Here is a 7,570-nt window from a genome sequence, read left to right on the forward strand (position 1 = left end):
ACAACAACAAATTAGCAGGGCATGGTGGTATGCGCCTGTAGTCCCAGCTTCTCAAGAGGCTGAGGCAGAGGAATCACTTGAACCCGGGAGGCAGAGGTTGCAGTGAGCTGAGATCGCACCACTGCACTCCAGCTTGGGCGACAGAGCTGGACTCCATCTCAAAAAAAGAAAAAAGACAAAAAAATTTGTAGAAACAGAAGGTGGAACCGTGGTTACCAGGGGCTGGGAGGGGTGGGAATTAGTGTTTAATAGGTGCAGAGTTTCAGTTTCAGATGATGAAAAGATTCTAGAAATAGATGGCTGTGAATGTACTTAATGTCAATAAACTGTACACTGAAAAATGATTAAATTAGTGCTCGCTTCGGCAACACATATACTAAAATCAGAATGATAGAAGATTCGCATCGCCCCGCCCGAGGACGACACGCGAATTTGTGAAGCGTTCCATGTTTTTATTTTATTTTATTATTTTATTTTATTTTATTTTATTTTTTGAGATGGAGTCTCGCTCTGTCGCCCAGGTTGGAGTGCAGTGGCGCCATCTTGGCCCACTGCAAGCTCTGTCTCCCGGGTTCACACCATTCTCCTGCCTCAGCCTCCCGAGTAGCTGGGACTACAAGTGCCTGCCACCTCGCCCGGCTAGTTTTTTGTATTTTTAGTAGAGATGGGGTTTCACGGTGGTCTCGATCTCCTGACCTCGTGATCCGCCCACCTCGACCTCCCAAAGTGATGAGATTACAGGCGTGAGCCACCATGCCTGACCAAAGCGTTCCATATTTTTAAACAGATATATAGACCAATGGAACAGAACAGGAGCCTCAGAAATAACATCACGCATCTACAACCATCTGATCTTTGACAAACCTGACAAAAACAAGAAATGGAAAAAGGATTCCTTATTTAATAATGCTACTGGGAAAACTGGCTAGCCACATGCAGAAAACAGAAACTGGACCCCTTTCTTATGCCTTATACAAAAATTAACTCAAAATAGATTAAAGACTTAAATGTAAAACCCAAAAACCATAAAAACCCTAGAAGAAAACTTAGGTAATACCATTCAGGACATCGGCATGGGCAAAGACTTCATGACAAAATGCCAAAAGCAATGGCAACAAAAGCCAGAATTGACACATGGAATGTAATCAAACTAAAGAACTTCTGCACAGCAAACGAAACTATCCTCAGAGTGAACAGGCAACCTACAGAATGGGAGAAAACTTTTGCAAGCTACCCATCTGACAAAGGGCTCATATCCAGAATCTACAAGGAACTTAAACAAATTTACAGGAAAAAAACAACCCCATCAAAAAGTGGGTAAAGGATATGAACAGACACTTCTCAAAAGAAGACATTTATGTGGCCAACAAACATATGAAAAAAAGCTCATCATCACTGGTCATTAGAGAAATGCAAATCAAAACCACAATGAGATACCATCTCATGCCAGTTAGAATGGCGATTATTAGGGGCCAGGTGCGGTGGCTCATGCCTGTAATCCCAGCACTTTGGGAGGCCAAGGCGGGTGGATCACGAGGTCAGAAGATTGAGACCATCCTGGTTAACACGGTGAAACCCCGTCTCTACTAAAAATACAAAAAACTAGCCGGGCGAGGTGGCAGGCACTTGTAGTCCCAGCTACTCGGGAGGCTGAGGCAGGAGAATGGCGTGAACCTGGGGGGCAGAGCTTGCAGTGATTCGAGACTGCGCCACTGCACTCCAGCCTGGGTGACAGAGCGAGACTCCGTCTCAAAAACAAAAACCAAAACAAAACAAAAACAGAATGGCGATTATCAAAAAGTCAGAAAACAACATGCTGGCGAGGCTGTGGAGAAATAGGAACACTTTGACAGTGTTGGTGGGAGTATAAATTAGTTCAGCCATTGTGGAAGACATTGTGGCGATTCCTCAAGGATCTAGAACCAGAAATACCATTTGACCCAGCAGTCCCATTACTGGATATATACCCAAAGCATTATAAATCATTCTACTATAAAGACACATGCACATGTATGTTGATTGCAGCACTATTTACAATAGCAAGGACTTGGAACCAACCAACGCAAATGTCCATCAATGATAGACTGGATAAAGAAAATGTGGCATATATACACCATGGAATACTAAGCAGCCATAAAAAAGAATGAGCTCATGTCTTTTGCAGAGATGTGGATGAAGCTGGAAGCCATCATTTTCAGCAAACTAACACAGGAACAGAAAACCAAACACCGCATGTTCTCATAAGTGGGAGTTGAACAAGAGAACACATGGACACAGGGAGGGGAAGATCACACACTGGGGCCTGGCTAGGGGTGGGGGGCAAGGGGAGGGATAGCATTAGGAGAAATGCCTAAGGCATGCAGGGCCTAAAACCTAGATGACAGGTTGACAGGTGCAGCAAACCACTATGGCATGTGTATACCTGTGTAAGAAACCTGAACGTTCTGCACATGAATCTCAGAACTTAAAGTAAAATTTTAAAAAATACAATAAAATTTAAATTTAAAAAATTATTAAAATAGGCTGGGCACGGTGGCTTAAGCCTGTAATCCTAATTACTCAGGAGGCCGAGGTGGGAGGATCCCTTGAGCCCAGGAGGTTGAGGCTGCAGTGATCTGCGAGGGCACCACTGTACTCCAGCCTGGGTGACAGACTGAGATCATGTCTCAAAAAAAAAAAAAAAAAGAAAAAGAAAAAGAAAAAAAAAGAAAAAGGTTAAATTGGTAAATTTTGTTATATATTTTACCACAATAAATAGAATGGGAGTAGAGGCTGAGAGGCTGTTGAATTAGGTACTGTGGAACACTGCAAGGAAGCAAAAATAGCAAAATATTGGACAGCAAAAGACTGAATGGGCTCCATCCTTTCAGCCTGCTGGGGCTGGGGCCTCCATGGCCCCCTGGATTAAGGTTTCAGCATCCACTGTGAGATACCATTTGTTCTTTTCCATTGGAAGAGCATGTCAAATCGGGCTGTTAAATGCAGAAACAGAGGGGATAGTCACCCCTTCTCTCAATCCCTGAAGTCCCTGTTTTAATGTATTTTGGGTCATATTAATGATTTTAATGGCTTGGGCAGGTCTTCAGGGTCTCGTCCGCCAAGACCAACAGTAAGGGACAAAGTGTGGGTTTTATTCCAATTGGAGCATCCATCCCAGTGATGGAAATTCAAGAGCAGAAAGAACTGAGACCACTGGAATATTCTGCAAAGCTATTGCACCAGTGATCAGGGTGAGGCGGACTTGTTTGACCTCAATCTTATGCCCCAGGGAACAGAGGGAGTTCCTCCCTTACATTTAGTGGGGTCTTTGTGGAAATAGTGTCAATTAAGGCCATAAAAGTTTGCTTAGTGCGTGAGAACCAGTGGACATTTGTGAATGCAATTGCCCTCTGTAGTGGTGAGGGTCAAGGAGTATGCTGTGTCCCTAGCAAGGCTGGAGTGGTCACGGATGCTCCATTTTGGGGGATGTGATGTGGGCTCACATCTTGAGGATTTGGGTTTAGATTCTCGTATAACTTGTTTTAGAAGCGCCTGGACCTCTTTGGGGTCTTACCGTAAATCTGATTATCGGGGAAGCCCAGGTTGCAAAGTTACCAATCCCAGGGCTGTGCGTTGGGGGGTGGCCATGGGAGTTCTGAAACGGGGGCCCTTTCCTTATCAGTAGGGTTTGGTGCTTTGGGATGAGAAGACAGAGTCCTGGAATCAATCATTCCAGGCCATCGAGGGCCTCTGTAGGAGTAGTCACACGGGGCCGGGCATGGTGGTTCACTCCCAGCAGTTTGGGAGGCCAAGGTGGCAGGATTACTTAAGGCGAAGAGTTCAAGACCAGTCTGGGCAACACAAGGAGACCCCATGTCTACAAAAACTAAAAGCAATTACCCAGGCATGGTGGAGTGTGTCTGTAGTCCCACTACTCAGGAAACTGAGGCAGGATCACTTGAGCCCACAAGTTCGAGGCTGCAGTGAGCTGTGACTGCGGCACCACACTCCAGTCTGGGTGAGAGAGGGAGATCCTGTCTCTAAAAAAAAAATAAAACAAAAGTGTAATCACTTGACTAGTAAGGGGAGCTGTACAGCCTTCTAATTTGTAGGTTCTCCCCTGAAAAATAACTGCCAGATGCCTGTGTCAAGAGCCTTTCTTCTAGAACACCATGGGGTTGGGCCTCACTCCAGTTCTTCTGCCATACTTCTCCATCTCTTCCTTAAACTCTAATCCATGAATCCAGCGTAGGAGTTGGCAAACTACAGCCTCCAGGCCAAATCTAGCTCGCTGTGCATTTTCTTTTCTTTTCTTTTTTCTTTCTTTTATTTTCTTCCTTTCTTTCCCTCCCTCCTCCCCTTCCCCTTCCCCTTCCCTTCCCCTTTCCTATCCTTTCCTTTCCTTTTTGACAGGGTCTCGCCCTGTTGCCCAGGCTGGAGTGCAGTGATGCACTAAACCGCGACAGATCGCTTTAATGATTGGCATCAGTGGTAAAGGGTCTGTCTGCAGCGGGAGGGGGCTTTTGGGTTTTTGCTTTTGGGTCGCTTGGTTTTTAATTTTTTTTCTTCTCCTTTTTCTGTGAAGCTTAAGGGCCACCGTAGCTGAAAGCCTTGCCGCTGAATGCCGAAACCTAACCTTCCCTGGCTGCTGTATAGATAACATGCGGAAGCCACCATGGTCACAGCTTCTTCGGTCGTTTTTCAGGAACTTGGGTCAGCTCCTGTCCAGTTCAAACTGGTTGAGACCACCAACCCTTCAACTGGGCCTGCGCAAGTGCCCAAAACGTGGCCTTTTGACATTGGAGGGCCAAAAACTCTGCCTTCAGCTCATGCTAATGCTACCCTTTTCTGTACATGTGTCCTGTGAAATGCCATGAACTCCAGCCATGCTCGCACAGAACGAAGCTGTCACTTATCTTTGGGGGACGTGGATTTGAGGGATGTTGTCCCACATCCCCGCTCAGTGCCCTTGCGAATAAATCTTTTCTCTTTTGCAAAACCGTGTCATAGTGGTTGATTTACTGCGCCAGCAGAATGCACACGAACTAAAGATGGCAACAAAAGGCTGGAGGTCACGCCCAAGTATGCTGTGGGGGTGGGCAGAGGACTACCATGCCCAGTCAATTTTTGTATTTTTTTTTTTTTTTTTAGTAGAGACAGGGTTTCACCATGTGGGCCAGATGGTCTCTATCTCTTGACCTTGTGATCTGCCTGCCTCAGCCTCCCAAAGTGCTGGGATTACAGGCGTGAGCCACCACGCCCGGCCAGTATGTAGGCTTTTCGTATTTGAGTCTTCCACTTAGTATTATAATACGCACCAAAGGTTTCTCCGTGTCTTTTCATGGGTTGATAGCTCATTTGTTTTCAGCATTGAATAATACTCCATTGTCTGGATATACCAGAGTTCAGTTCAACAACTTGGTTTGTGAACTTCCAAGTTTCTTGGTTCCTTCCAAGCTTTGGCAGTTATGAATAAAGGTGCTATAAGCATCCATGTGCAGGTTTTTGTGTGGACAAAAGTTTCCAACTCATTTGACTAAATACCAGGGAGTGTGATTGCTGGGTCACATGGTAAGAGTATGCTTAGTTTTATAAGAAACGGCCAACCTGTCTTCCAAAGTGGCTGCACCACTTTATAATCCCATTGGCAATGAGTGCTGTTGTCAACGTTTTGAATTTTGGCCGTCCTAATATGCGTGTTGTGGAATCTCATCGTTTTAATTTGTAATTCCCTAAATGACATAAAATTTGAAGTATTTTTTCCATATGTTTATATCTATTTATCTTTTTTGGTGAGGTATCTGTTCAGATATTTTGCCCACTTTTAAGTCAGGTTGTTCATTTCCTCCCTCCCTCCCTCCTTCTCTTTTCTTTTTTCTTTTCTTTTCTTTTCTTTTCTTTTCTTTTCTTTTCTTTTCTTTTTTGAGACAGAGTCTCACTCTGTCACCCAGGCTGGAGTGCAGTGGCTCGATCTTGGCTCACTGCAACCTCTGCCTCCCAGGTTCAAGTGATTCTCCTGCCTCAGCCTTCTGAGTAGCTGGGATTACAGGCATGTGCCACCATGCCTGGCTAACTTTTTGTATTTTTAGTAGAGATGGGGTTTCACCGTGTTAGCCAGGATGGTCTCGATCTCCTGACCTCGTGATCGACCAGCCTCAGCCTCCCAAAGTACTGGGATTACAGGTGTGAGCCACTGCACCAGGCTTTTTATTTATTTATTTATTTATTTTTGAGATAAAGTTTCATTCTTGTCACCCAGGTTGGAGTGCAATGGCACGATCTTGGCTCGATGGAACCTCTGCCTCCTGGGTGCAGGCGATTCTCCTGCCTAAGCCTCCCAAGTAGCTGGGAATACAGGCGCGTGCCACCACACCTGATTAATTTTTGTATTTTTAGTAGAGACGGGGTTTCACCATGTTGGCCAGGATGGTCTTGAACTCCTAACCTCAGGTGATCCGTCCACCTGGGCCTCCCAAAATGTTGGGATTACAGGTATGAGCCACCGTGCCCAGTCATTCATGTTCTTATTGTTGACTTTTAAGAGTCCTTTTTGGCCAGGCATGGTGGCTCACACCTGTAATCCCAGCACTTTGGGAGGCCGAGGCAGGCGGATCACAAGGTCAAGAGATCAAGACCATCCTGGCTAACATGGTGAAACTCTGTCTCTACTAAAAACACAAAAAAATTATTCAGGTGTGGTGGCAGGCACCTGTAGTCCCAGCTACTTGGGAGGCTGAGGCAGGAGAATGGCATGAACCTGGGAGGTAGAGGTTGCAGTGAGCCGAGATCACGCCTCTGCATTCCAGCCTGGGCGACAGAGCGAGACTCTGTCTCAAAAAAAAAAAAAAAAAGTTCTTTTTAAGATAACAGTCCTGTATCAGACTGTCAGATACGTCTTTTTTCCACTTCATGAGAAGTACAAGTATCTTATAATAAAACAGTTCTAATTTCTCTCTCCTATCCCTTGAATCATTGCTGCATTTCACTTATACGTAGCTGTAATGATTGAAAACATTGTTGCTATTATTATTTTGAACAATATGGTTCAAAATAAGGTTGTATATTAAGCCTTATTGTATAGATCAATTAAGAATAAGAAAAATATAAATTTTAAATTTTAGTTACACTTATTTTTTCTCTCCTGCGCTTCCATTCTTCATGTAAGTTTGAATTTCTGATCTATATTTTCTTTTTATAGTATATCTTATATTAAATATATATAACATATAAAAATATATATAACATATTATATGTATTTTATTAAACACGTATATATACATATAAAATATATATAACATATTATATGTATTTTATTAAACACGTATATATACATATATAAATATATATAACATACATATTTTATTAAACATGTATATATACATATATAAATATATAACATATATGTATTTTATTAAACACGTATATATACATATATAATTATATATAACATACATGTATTTTATTAAATATTATATTATTTCTCTGAAGAACTTCTTTTAACATTTCTTGCAGGGCTGGTCTACTGACAACAAATTTCTTCAATTTTTATTTGTCTGAGAACATTTATTGCGACTTCCTTTTTGAAGGATAA

At 43.2% G+C, this 7,570-nt stretch overlaps 1 non-coding gene across 1 annotated transcript; it reads left to right on the forward strand.

The window, feature by feature from the left end:
- Positions 1-352: 352 nt before the first annotated feature.
- LOC119622578 (U6 spliceosomal RNA) lies at positions 353-454 on the forward strand. Its single transcript, XR_005239174.1, has one exon. It is a non-coding gene; the product is annotated as a U6 spliceosomal RNA (small nuclear RNA).
- Positions 455-7,570: the final 7,116 nt, after the last annotated feature.

Source organism: Chlorocebus sabaeus, chromosome 19, assembly GCF_047675955.1.
Source record: "Chlorocebus sabaeus isolate Y175 chromosome 19, mChlSab1.0.hap1, whole genome shotgun sequence".
NCBI classification, from domain to species: domain Eukaryota; kingdom Metazoa; phylum Chordata; class Mammalia; order Primates; family Cercopithecidae; genus Chlorocebus; species Chlorocebus sabaeus.